A 13,778-nucleotide genomic window follows, 5' to 3' on the forward strand; every position below is an offset into this window, starting at 1 on the left:
AATGTTGAAGCTCAGAAAAAACCCTGTTTTTTTTCCGGAAAAATGGAAATTTTTGGAAAAATTGAAAAAAATGGAAATTTTTGGAAAAATTGAAAAAATTGAAATTTTTGGAAAAATTGAAAAAAATGCTACATTAGCACTACTTTTTTCTTTTCCAGATTGAAAGTCATTCTGTTACTTTAGGAACATAAAATATGACTATGAACATTTTTACTTGGCATGAAATGATCACAACTAGCCTATTAAAAATATAGTGTATCCAAACAATTATTACAAACAGAATACCCACCCACATGCAAAAACAAAACTGAAACCTTTTTCTTTTCTTGTGACAATAGTACCTCCTAAAGGAAGAAATGCATCTTGTTCTTGCATTGGAGAGTTCAGTTTGTAACCTAGGACTTGCTTGTCCTCAGTGCACAGAAATTAGATCAATCTGATACCACACATATTTTTTAGAAATGATTTGGAAAATATTTGAACACCTTGTCTTAAAATATTTTATTCATCATGTTAAAATAAAACGTTTTCTTTTCTTTTTTCAATTTTTCAGAAAAAAACAAAAAAGGCTTCAGGGGAAAAAACCATTTCCCCCCCAAATTTTTCTGGGTTTTTTAATGGGCCTTCACATCTCTGGGGTGTGTGATGTGCTGGAAATCCAAGCATGAAGTATGCCACCAGATCTACCAGCAGTAAGATCTTAGGATATTAGCACTCAAGTCAATTCTCTCAGACATTTCATGCCTGGAAGCTTGTCTGTACAGGTCTGACCAAATTCTAGAAACTGGAAGGGCGGGCCCAAATAAGAGCCCGCTACAAATGCCTATTACATTTCCACACAAACAATTCCACGGCCTTGAGGTCATGTGTATACAGAAGCCAGTGCCTGTTGGTGAAGGGGGCCTATGGTTTTGGACCTGTCCTTCTGCATTACAAAGATTATCAAGCACTGATGTTGGGCTGCATGTTGAGATTACCTGGGAGTTTCTTTTAAAAAAAACAACCCTCTCCAGTTGCCTCAGCGGGTAAGAACGGGTGAACAAGACAGTGAACACGAACTTCGGACTAATAGAAGTCACCACTCCTCCCTCTGAAGTTAATGCGCTCTTTGTCAACCAGGAATACCCTTTCAGCCTTTGCTCTGCTGGTCTGTAACCTGCTCCCAACGTACTGATAAAGAAGCGGAATTTCAGTGCTGCAAGCATGACTTGAACAACCTTATAAGGTCTTTAAGAAAGATCGTTATCTTGTACACAGTAAGAACTTCACGGCAGAGGACAGAAAGGCCAATTTTAACTACAAGAAAAAGCGAAAGATTCCCTACCCTTGCAACCTCGGTTGAAGTCGGGAGTTGCAGAGGGACGCAGAACAAATAAGCAGGGTGTGTTTAATACCCATGACTCCTTCTGTTCACATCGGGGAACAAAACCCACAACCAGTGATTTGAAAAGCTAGGACTGACGCCTGCTCACATTAGCCAGGCCCAAAGACTTGTACGTAGGAAGGCAGCCTTTATTTATTTAACTCCAAGACGAGACCGCTGCCCAGCACGCTCCAGCTGAAGGCTACAACAGGCACTACGCTTGCAGAGGCTAAGAAGCAACTTAGGAAAAGGATGCAAAATTAGATGGCATTTTAATTTCATTTAGCAAGCCGTTTCTGTCCCTTCAAGGCACGGTTTGTGAATGTGGTGCAGTGGTCAGAGCACTGCCCTGACGAGACCCAGGTTCAAATCCCCACCTGTCTCACGGGAGGAAGGGTGGGGTAAAAAATCCACTAAATAAATAATAAATACATAGTTGTGAGATTTACTGGCTGAACCTCAGGCTAGTTATTCTCTCTCATCCTCACCTACTTCAAGATGATAAAATGGAGGAGGGCAATTTATGACATTCTGAGCGCCTTTGAAGAAATGCAGGAAACATTAAAAACACCTTAATCAGAAAAAACGTGATAAGAAAGTAACTCAAAGCACAGTTGCGCTACTCAAAGCACACAAAAGGCAGCAACAGCCATGCAGATCCTTTGGTAAGAGGCTCGGCTACCCAAAAAAAAAAAGCATTTACACAGACAGGTAATCCATATCAAAAGATACGGACTACATCAGGTGTCCCCAACTTGGTGCCAATGGGCACAACTGGTGTCGGTTTCATTCTCTCTCACTTCTAAATGCAGAGAAAGAGTCAGCTTAGCGTTGCAAAGGGAAATCCAGCATCACAAACTTAAAAAAAATTATTTAAAGCTGCCGAACAAACTTATGGCTGGGGCCATCCAGCAGCCATGGGATAAGAGGACAGAACAAAAATTGGTTAAAGAAACTGAGCTTAAACGAACAGTTTCCACAGAGGAGGAAGACATCAGTAGGCTACCCCATGGGCATGTACTGAAACCACTATTACTCATTGGGTCTAGCGCCAGAGATAAGGAGCTGGCAGCCAAGTTTGTGGATGACATCAAATTATTCACGATGATGAAAACTCAAGCTTGAGTGCACAGACGATCAAAAGGATCCCTCCAAACTGCATGGGAATCAAAACGCAGGCTAAACATAACCTGGTTGTTTTAACAATGTGTTTTTGTTGGGTTTAATGCCTCTTAAGATGTAGTTGTAATACGTATTTTTTAAAAAAATTCTTAGCTCCCTTGTTGGTCCTTATGAGGGCAGAAAAGTGGGGCATACGTTTGGTAAAACAAATAGATGCAGAGAAATACATATAGGTATGAAAAACTGAGCCACATATGTCTTGAGGGTGCAAGGTAGATGCACTTAAATCACCCAGAAGAAAGACCAATTTAAACTGTATTTAGATTACATTTCCCATTTTGTAATTCATGCAGTTCCTGCACATGTGTCCATACCAGCTGGCTGTTATAAAACAATTAAAGTGATTTATTTGTGACTAAATCCAGCCTTTGTACTATCCAGGGGCATAATCGGAAACTTCGGGTCATTCAGCCCTTATGGCTTTTGCACGGCTCAGTTATTGCTGCTTAGAGACCAGAAGTAACTACTAAATGAAGGGACTTCTGTGTGGATCAGTGTTCACATGCCAGGTTCACCAAGCAAGATCACTTAAAAAGACAAAGACCACAGTCCAGGAGAGTGTTGAAGGGCACTGGATGGTGCGCCAAGTGCCCAGAACTTTCCAGAAGCAAAGACTATAATTACCAGGCACAGTAATTAAAATTAAAAGAAAATCCTATGTGATATTTTCTTTTTTAAAAACAGTAAAATGCTTCTTTTCACACTCTCTAGAGAGTATAGCACTAAAAACCTTGAGGATTTTTTTTCAGTCTTCCCAATGGAAAAACTGGGAAATTGTGATAACTAAAAAAGCGGAATTTCCTATGAAATATTTTCTCTTTGCAAGTGAGAAAACCTGTCATACAAAATGTTTAATTCATTCCAAATGTACAGCATGAAACAACAGTCTGAGGACTTTCTCAACAGAAAATTTGGAAATTTTGGGGAACACTGGGAAAGACTCATACTATAAAGATACACAATATTTCAAAATGTCTTTAAATATAATGTTGTCAACAATATGCTATAATATGTTTAATGATAATGCATTATTAATAATAATTAAAATTAAATTAATTAAAAGTGCTTTCATAAAGTTAATAGCTAACCATGCTGGCAGGCCTACCTATTGCGATTCAGAGAGTTTCTGTCCAACTAGTAATACACTTTTTTTAACTACAAAATTTTCACCTACCTTTATCTTTTTAATTTTTTCCTGCCTCTCAGATGGCAAAAATTAAAGATGCATGTGCTATGGTATGACAGGGTGCAGTAGTCTGCAACCGTTTCTCAAATACTGAGTATACTTACAATTTTTCTTATAGAAAATTAAGATATTTAGACTTCTAAATCCAATAAATACACCAAATAGTACAATTTTATATGCTAAGCTATAAATGATGCATTTTTATATTGTTCCATCAGTAAAAGAGGTATAAGCTTGACAGGAAATTACTGCATATATTTCAATTTCCCCCAAATTTCCCCTTTTTTCCCCAAGAAGGGGGGGAAAACCCTTCAGCTTCAAGATATCCATGAAGAAAGATCCAGATAGGTAGCTGTGTTGGTCTGAAGCAGCAGAACAGACTTTTGAGTAGGAGTGTGCAAAAAATACAAATAAAAAACTTCGGCTCGATTCGGATTCAGCCGAATCAGAAAGACTCCCGCATGTCAATTTCGTCAGTACCAGCCATTGGGAGTCTTTTGGCCAGCCGAATGTCAATTTCGGCCCCATTATATCCTATGGGCCGGAAACTTTTTTCCCACCATAGAGAACAATGGAGGGGATGGGGCAACCTGTTTGGGGGTCCGTAGAATTGGACCCCCTGGTTCAAAGTTCTTAAAACTTGGTGGGTATCTTGGGCAGAGGCCCCAGAAGCTACCCTGCGAGTTTGGAGTCTCTCCCTCAAACCCCCTCCCTTCCAGCCCCCAGAATATATCCTTATGTTTTCACCATTGACTTCAATGGCCCATAGGATATAATGGAGCCAAATGGCAGTCAAAATTCAATGGCAAGCCAATTCAGATCAGAGAATCTGAATCAGTCTGCAGCAGCCCGAAAGGGGGCCGAATGGGAACGAACTGAATGCACATCCCTACTTTTGAGTCCAGTGGCACCTTTAACACTAATGAAGTTTTATTCAAAGTATTAAGCTTTCATGTGTGTCTGACGAAGTGTGCTTGTATACGAAAGCTTATACTTTGAAAAAAACTTTATTTGTCTTAAAGGTGCCACTGGATTCAAACTTTGTTCAAGATTTCTAGAAATTGTTCATCTCTAGTTCAGCTACCTTTTAAAATTTCCCCATGGGAGAGGCCAAAGCTTCTGAAGCACAGTCCTGCTTGGTGAGTCTTCAGTACTGGGTGCGGTGTGGAAAGAAGGCAGAGGGAAGGAGAGAGGGAGCGTCATTAGAAAGCAGCTGGAGAGGCAAGGATTTCTGCTTTCCTGTGCTGCTGTCTTTCTCTCTATAGGAGTTCAAGGATGGTGCTATTAAACAAACCAGGAATCCTGCATTCAGATATCACAAACCACAAGCTTGTTGCTCAGCCTGTATTTAAACACTGTGCTAAAACAGAGTTCAGTAAAGCCATTGTTCACAAACTATGGTTTATCATAATATCTGATTGCTACCCACCCAGAATGGGGAACAGGAGAGAAGTTAGAAAAGAGGAGAGGATACGGGGGCTGCCAGAAGGAGGAAAAGAGAAAACAGTTGTGGAAAGGATACAGGGGAAAATGAGATTCCCCTTGCAAATCCTTGCTGGTTGCCTATACTCAGACTGGGTTCCTTAATGAAAATTATAGTTCAAGAAGTGATTTGGCAAATAACTAAAACAAAATTTACTACTGAAAGGGACAGCAATGCACAGTGGTTTATATGATTGTAGAAAAGAGGGAGAGAGATTCACAAAGGATAAACCTATCAGTGGCTACTAGTCATGATAACTAAACAGTCATGTTCAGCATGCATTACTAGATGCTGAGAACAAATAAAATCTTATGATTATTTTATTTAGTACCTTTTCACTCTGCCCTTCCTCCAAGTAGCCCAAGGTGGCACACACTGTCCTCTCCTTTCCTCCATTTTATCTTCACAACTACCTCTGTGTGGTACATTAGGCTGAGGGTCACTGACTCGCCCAGTGAGTTTCATGGTGAGTGGGGATCTGAGGTAAAGGTAAAGGCTTCCCTTGCTCAAAAGCCAGTCAAATCTATGGGGCGGTGAAGGCTTCCCTTGCTCAAAAGCCAGTCAAATCTATGGGGCGGTGCTCATCTCCGTTTCCAAACCGAAGAGCCAGCGCTGTCCAAAGACGTTTCCGTGGTCATGTGGCTGGCATGACTAGACGCCGAGGTGCACAGAGCGCTGTTACCTTCCCACCTCAGCGGTACTTATTTATTTATTCAGCAGTTCAAGACCCGGGTGCCGCGTGACGGAGTGAGCTCCCGTCTCTAGTTCCAGCTCCTGCCAACCTAGCAGTTCGAAAGCAAGAGATTGCAAGAAGATAAATAAGTACCACTTTGGTGGGAAGGTAACAGCGTTCCGTGCGCCTTGGTGTTTAGTCATGCCGGCCACATGACCACGGAAACGTCTTTGGACAGCGCTGGCTCTTCGGCTTTGAAACAGAGATGAGCACCGCAACCCTAGAGTCGGATTCGACTAGCTTTAGAGCAAGGGAACCTTTACCTTTAATTTCTTGCTTTTGAACTGCTAGGTTAGCAGGAGCCAGGGCCAGAGACAGGAGCTCATTCCGTCACGTGGCACTAGGGTCTCGAACTGCCAAGCTACCTTCCGGTCTGCAGCTCAGCGTCTTAACCTCTGAGGCGCCCAAGTCCTAATCCAACAGAGTGCACCACACTGTCTCTCCATGCCCTAGCTTTCTGAACTCCCAGAGGCATCTACATAGCAAGTGCTGTAAGTGGACCCCGGTCAGATTCAGCAAAGCAGCTCTCATGGGGCTGCTACAGGAACACGCTGGGGATTGCACATAGTGACAAATATGACTAGTTTACCATCTTAACGATAAACACATGGGAAAAACAAGATTTTATCAACTTCTCGGTAACCTCTTCCTATTAAGACCGTAGCTAAATACAATTCACTGCTATAAAACTGTCAACTTGAATTGTAACAGGGACAGCAGCAACAATTACCATCAGGGCAAATTTATCGGTGGGGTTGCATTTTTTAACGGGGACTGACTTGTATCAGCACTGGGCACTCCCACGGATACTCCCTGTTCTAATGATGGGATGCAGAAACATCTGGCAAACCCAAGGCACGGGATTAATTACGTTTTCATGTCCTCTTTGCTTCTGTTCTTGGGGTTCTTGCTTCTAATCCAAGCTGAGAAACTGCCACAAGTTTATCAAATACCTTAAAGTGGGCTACCAAAGGCTCTCTGTAAACCATTCTGAGCCCCTGTGAGAAAAGCGGACTATAGCATAACTAAAGGCTGGGTCCCAGTTGGATTTGCCTTGATGTCACCTTTCTAGCTGCATTCCTAAACAGACAGTAATAACCCAGTTCCACAAAAGCACTTGACAATGGAAAAGATGTTTTTCAGCCTGGCAAGTACATTTTTAAGCCCAAAGAATTTGCTCCACTGGGCCCTTAAGACCTTTCAGCGCTAGGCTTGCAGCCAACTGTTACTTTCATTTTCAGTCAAGGCTTTCCTGTGCATCAAAAGCAGCTTTTCTTAATGTTGTAGTTGTCTTGGGTGGCTGTTTCCCTTTCCTTGCTAGGGTTGCCAAATGGTACTCACCTCCTCGGCGGGGGACTCCTGGGGACCTCCAGGTGCACGCGCGACATATCTACATCACCCAGATGTGACGTCGCACACTGGGGGCGGGGCCACAGCCATTTGAGGGGAAACAGAGTTTCCCCCTCAAATAGCTGTGGCCCCACCCCCAGCGTGCGACGTCACATCCGGGTGACGTGCACACGGGGGTGGGGTTTCCCCCGGGGGCCGATTCTGTTGCGTCAGAAATCGGGCCGCCAAAGCGGGGGATTTCCCACCCCCCGGCCCCATTTGGCAACCCTACTCCTTGCCATTCTGTCATCACCCAAAAGAACAAGAGAAATATAGCGCCACTACAAAAAACAATGTTTTTCCTATCCAGCAATCGACGAGGGAGACTTCTTTAAAGAAAAAAAAACTAATCAGATTTGAAACCTATTTGTGATTTTTTTAAAAATCCAAATCCAGTAGCCAGGAGATTCAGTGACACAGCATGGGGTAGCAGTTAGAGTGTCAGACTACGGCCTAGGAGCGATAGGTTAAAATCCCTACTCTGCTTTGGGTAAGTCACAATATTTTCAGCCTAACCTACCCCACCAGGTTGTTGTGAGCATAAAATGTAGAGGGGAATGATATAAGCCACTTTGGGTGCCCACTGGAGAGAAAGGTGGGGTTATAAATATAGCAAATAATTAAATTTTAAAAATGGGATCTTGTGCATATATACTGATGTAAGTTCCACTGGGGCTTAGTCCCAAGCAAGCGTACATCCAATCACTTGCTTATATTAAGACAGCTTATTGGTGAATAGTGTTGGACTTCATGGATTTAGACTGGCAGTGGATTTCAAGGCCATTCCCTGCCTTGGTACCAGAGACATTTCCCCCCCCAAGAATGTCAATGCTTGAACTTCCTACTAGCTACAGAGCAGACTCCTGAGTAAGCAACGGCCCTTCTCTTTATCTGGAAAAACAGTACCTGACAAAAGTGGACTCTAGGAATTCCTGCCACCAAAATGTATTAGTCTTAATGCTGCACACAGAAATCATTTTTGAAAAACCTGCCAGTCTACTTTTGTAATAAATTCTTGTGGGACAGGCTTCTAAAATTAACCATTTTACAGCAACGCCATAGCATTTATAACAAGGTAACGTACTATACAGCATGTATACTTTGCGATGCAAACAAAATCCCAAATGTACTTGGCTCAATGAACTTGGCATTCTGAGAAGAAAATCTTTTTCCAGAAATATGTATGCGTTGTACCATACTTGAGCATTACAAAAACTATGTATTTGCTAAACAAAAATTTAATTTGCAATGGCAAAAAATGTAAAAAAATCCAAAACAATTTAAAGAATTTCATGTTTTCATTAAGGCAGATAAAATTGAAGGTTGGATAAAACTGAAGATGGCAAGTTTAATTCCTTAAGTTTAAAGAATTTAATAGATACAATGAGGGGGAGGCTTGGTCAATCAGACATAAGGGGCCACAGGGCTCCACCTCCTATTACTGTCCCCCCCACATCCTTTACAGAGTATACTGTGATGGACTGAACATTACAGCTGGCTAGTAGAAAACACCAGCGGGTCAATAAGCCCAGCCACAGCCTACTGACCACTAACGTTCTTATAGAGGGATTATAACTGTTGCATAATGGAACCTTCACTAGGTCAGTTTTATAAGGGAACAGGACTGTACTCTGTTGCTGTGTTTACTGTATGTTATTGCCTTGAATTCACTGTATTGCCTTATACTTCTGTAGCCCACTTTCTGTATTATGGTATGCCATGAGTTAGGCAGGTGTTTTGTTTTGTTTTTGCATAGTTTCCCAGTTCTGTAACTGTAGTCCTCCAGCACTGTTCACTGGACTTTGTTATGCTGTCTGATCAACCTGGTTTTTAAAAAATATTTTGTAATCCGCCAAGTGATGTTGAAGGTTTTGTTAAGAGCTGTGTATTGTTTTCTTCTCTTCCCCAGTTGCAGAGAGCTGGTCTCCTTAGTTTGTTGTTGCGCCTTCTGTTTGTATTCTCCTGCTTCCGACCCCCCTCTCCCTTCATTGTTTTGCTGGGTAGAGTTAAAAATGCTCAAAAATGTGTAGGTGCTGGTCAGGGTGGGTTTTACATGGTGGATTTTATGAAATTTTCATTATTTTCATTATTTATACTGCTGTTGCTTTGGAAGCTGCCTCAAATACTGAAAGTATAGGTTATAATTTTATAAATAAGTTTAAAAAACCCTCTGTAGTCCAACTTTCAGTGCCACATTGGGTGGCATGACTGCAGAATGAATCACCCAGCTAGCACTGAGCAGAGAATGCAGTGCTTCTCCAGAAAGTGATCCGTGACATTGGGAGAAGGAAGATCACTAGCAGTATTCGAGCTGCTATGAGCACTATAACTTTTACAACACAAAAAGACATGAGGCATACACATGCTCTACAGAGAATTCCCCCTCCCTTCTGCCTCTTTGCTGACTTAGCAATTTATTCAGCTTCAACTCATTGAGCATTTGCCTGGATATTATTTCCTGAGCATCACATCCAGATTTGGAGGAGGGGTTTCCAAGTATTCCATTACTAGTGACAAGGATAAATTGCAATTCAACGTATGTTAATTAGATCATCCCAAAACAGCCCACAAATTAGGCTACACCAAATTGTATATTCTGGCATGAACAATCTTAAAACCCAGTAAAGGCAGAGAATTAGAGATAAATTGTTTCCATGTTTGTCATAATCCGGATTGCTATTCATGGAACAGAGATTCTCCCACTTGTGACTGTTGTTTTATCTTTTACTGGGCTTTCTACCTCCTCCATCCTCAGCTGCCTTTTACTTCCGAGAACTTCTCCACCACACTATATTTCTTCCACCTTTGTGTTCAAGAAGACCTGCCTCAGAAAGCCAAAATGAGAAGCTTGGATATCCTCTGTAATAGAAATCTATTCATTCCCAAATGTACATCCTGCATTTCTTTTCTTATCAAATGTCAAAGCAACAAAACAATGAAAGCAACAGTAAAGAGAAGGGAAAACGTTTCCTACCAGGACCCAGAAAAGCAGAAAGTAGCAATGATAGTAAAAGAGCAGAGAAGTCAAAAATTAGTGCATATAAACAAGTTAGGAGTTTGAGTCTGCATGTCTTGGCAAAAGATTTAAGAGATGCAGACCAATTTTATGCATGTCTGCCCAGACATAAATCTCAAAACACAAGGGATCACAGTTATCTTTACAGAAGATACAAGAGATACAGACACTGTGATGTGATAGCAGAAACATTTAGTAAAACTTAGCATGTAAAAACATTGTATAAGGCCCCGGTCACACGGGCCGGATATGGCGGAGGGGAGGCGTGGCTAATTGCCCCAGCGCAGTTTGATCCCCGATTACGCAATCAGGCACGCCAGCGGCACAGTACGGGTCCTTCCCTAGGCGCCAGTGGGTAAACGAGGGACCGGAGGGGAATGCCGTGCGCCGGCGTAATCACACCAGGGGAGTCTGGAGGCAGCCCATGGCAAACGTTTACTAGTACCTTGGAGGTACTAATTTTTTAACTCGTATTGTCGGCGGTAAACCACAGGTGCGCTCCACTTCCCAGATGTTGGGGTGTGATCGCGCCCGGATAATCCGCCCACCATCCGTGCCTCTCCCGCGGCAACTTTGCCATGTGACCGGGGCCAAAGATTGTTATTGATTAATTCTTTATAATATTGCAAGGAAAAGTCTATCCATCTCTCTAAACAAGAGAAAGTCCATCCATCCCTTAATGAGCACTCTGATTTAGGCTCATTTCGTCCCAGTTCTTCCTCAGGAGTAATCCTATTCAAAGGTATCAGCCTCTTGATATAACTCAATAATATGTCAGGAGCAAGCCAGACCTTAACTTCTTTTCTACAAAGATGCAAAACCCTTCAGAATTAGGCTGGCACACTGCTCTCTACAAGCCTCAAGAGTATAATTTCTTCAAATTGGTATTCTGAAAAAAACCCCATGATTATTTAGAAATAAAAACAACATGAAGCTGAAAGGAATGTTATTTGATATTGTTTCAAACATACCTAGCATTAAAAGTGTATAAGTTCAGAGCACGCCAGTCTTATCTTCTCTAATAGGTGCAAAAAGCCTCCTTTTTTTTAAGAGCTCTGCATTAACACTGTATTAAAATTTATATTAGGAGCAAACCAGTCCTTCTTTACTAACCAGATGAAAGCCTTCTAAATTTTAAATTTGGCCAGCAATATGCTCTCTACACTAAGCTGGAACTAGTCTATAAACTTTTTTAAAAATGTACCTGAGAATAAATGTAATGCTTTTAAGAGATGAACTGGACTCAATTCTTACGTTTTGAGGTAATTACAGAATCACCATTTTCAATAATATGTATGAAGTATTAAACTATTAAAAAATCCTAACAGAAACTTATCGCTTCCTGAAGGATCTCATGGAACACCATTATAAATACTTATTATAGCATAATCTTTACTGACCCAATGATAGCTTAATCTTAGTTGCTATAACCCAGAAACTAATCCAAATTGATCTCCTGAATGGAAACACACTTCTAGTAAGGTTGTTTCATGGAAAAATCTCAATTCTTATATGGTTCCAGATAAGATAAATCAAGTTGTTACTCCAAATATACTTTGAAATTACTACAAAGGCCCAGTCTAAATACAATCCTGAAATTAATCACGTATACAATGTTTTATATGCTAAGATTTACTAAATGTTTTTGCCATTACATCACTGACATAAATCTCGCCTGGTTCAGTGGGATTTATACTCAGTACTTCTGCACAGGTTTGAACCTTTATTACTTGCCCAAAAGAAAGAACACGGAGGCTGCCATTCTAAAAAACAGTCATGATAACTTAGCCAGAATCACTGACAGCAATGCATGAAAAATAGAAAACAGAAAAAGTTACCAGAATCTTATGTTAAAAAGCTAGGTGTGCACACCTGACAAGTTCAAAACAGAGGCTCTTAATTCCTTAAATATATTTATCCAATGATTGCAATGGACTACATTCAGACAGGGGAACAGTTTAAAGTGTTGCAGTGTCCAAGTAGAAAATATATGGCAGAAATTGAAAGTTTCTGCACTGGCCAGAAAGCTCCATGATGACCAGGTGTCTATATTCCTTCAAAAATGAAAATTCTGAAACCTAGCCATATTTTAACCGGAGGGAAATCATCCCAATGGGAGTACAACAGTGGAGATAAAGACAGGTGGAGTGGAGTGGCTCACACAATCCTTTCAACCAGATATAAGGGCCCACTAGGCTCCATCCCTCTTAAGTACTGTCTCACCCTTATACTTTTGCCACCCAAGAGCACAGAAGGACAGGTGCTGGAATACCTGTGACAACCCACCAGCCAAAAACAGCTACTGGAGGCAAGTATTCCACGAAAATCAAGAACGCCAACTGCCTTGGAGGACCATTTGTGAACAAATGCAGGAGGGAGGGTGGCTTGCCCCCAAACCATGCAGCTGTCAGGGAGGCAGCCTACCTGCATAACACAGTTTTGCCTACACAGCTACACATAACACAGCTTTGCCTGTTGCAAGGCTCTCCAAACAGATTTGTTTAACAGCTGCTGTTACTACGCTGATTTTAAAGACATTTCTATTGAGCTACTATATAAACAAATTAATTGAGTATGATTACACTGTCTTCTTTAATGCTCACATACAGGAATGTCTGGTCTAATGACCAAGTCTACTAGAGGCACTGATAACGCCCCCCCCCCCCAACACACCCTGATTGATCTATGGTAACCTAGTTCCTTAGTAGCTGCCATGCATGTATAGAATCCATCAGTATCTCCAGTTCCAGAGGTTTGAACAGGCAAAAAGCTGACAGCCTTCTTGCACTGCACCCTCCTGCCACCAACAAACATTGCAAAGTGACACATACACACAGACCAACTTTATTTTGAAAGTTTGAAGAGGCTTTTGGATAGGAATAGAAGCCTTCAAAATCATGCAAGCACCAACTGTGTCAACCTGACCTGGATTTTGAGCTTGAACTTTCTCCCAGAAAGGCAAAGAAAGGCATTTCCTAGTACTATAAAGAAGACTCAGAACATACTTCTCTTGCTTACTTAATTTAACAAAACTGTTGGATTACATACGTGAATGCTGATATTCCAGAAGTCTGAAACGACTGCACAAGAGTTTATTTCACATAGATCCTGATCAGCTAGACAGATCCAAAAAATCCACATTCCAATTGCCTTTTCCTATATTTATTTCAAAACATTTTCTTAAAGGCACCAAGCAGGTTTATTTATTTGCTTTATTTTTCCCACCGGGAACCCAAAGTAGCTTAGATCGCTCTCCATTTTATCCTCACCACAAGCCTGTAAGGTACATTGTGCTGAGTGTGTGTGACTAACCTATGGCAAAGCAGGGATTCGAACCTGGGTGGAGAAGTCTCCCTCTCCTATACTAGAAAGTGGGTGTAAGCCTATGAAGATGATGGAAATGAGATTCAGGAAATAGATACTTAT

General features: G+C 41.4%; 1 protein-coding gene across 1 annotated transcript in view; it reads right to left on the reverse strand.

Annotated features, from left to right (window-relative positions):
• Positions 1 to 13,778, reverse strand: part of KPNA1 (karyopherin alpha 1) — a 49,811-nt gene that overhangs the window by 31,781 nt on the left and 4,252 nt on the right. The window lies entirely within an intron of this gene.

The sequence above is a fragment of the Gekko japonicus genome, unplaced genomic scaffold, assembly GCF_001447785.1.
Source record: "Gekko japonicus isolate JY-2015 unplaced genomic scaffold, Gekko_japonicus_V1.1 scaffold2306, whole genome shotgun sequence".
NCBI lineage: Eukaryota > Metazoa > Chordata > Lepidosauria > Squamata > Gekkonidae > Gekko > Gekko japonicus.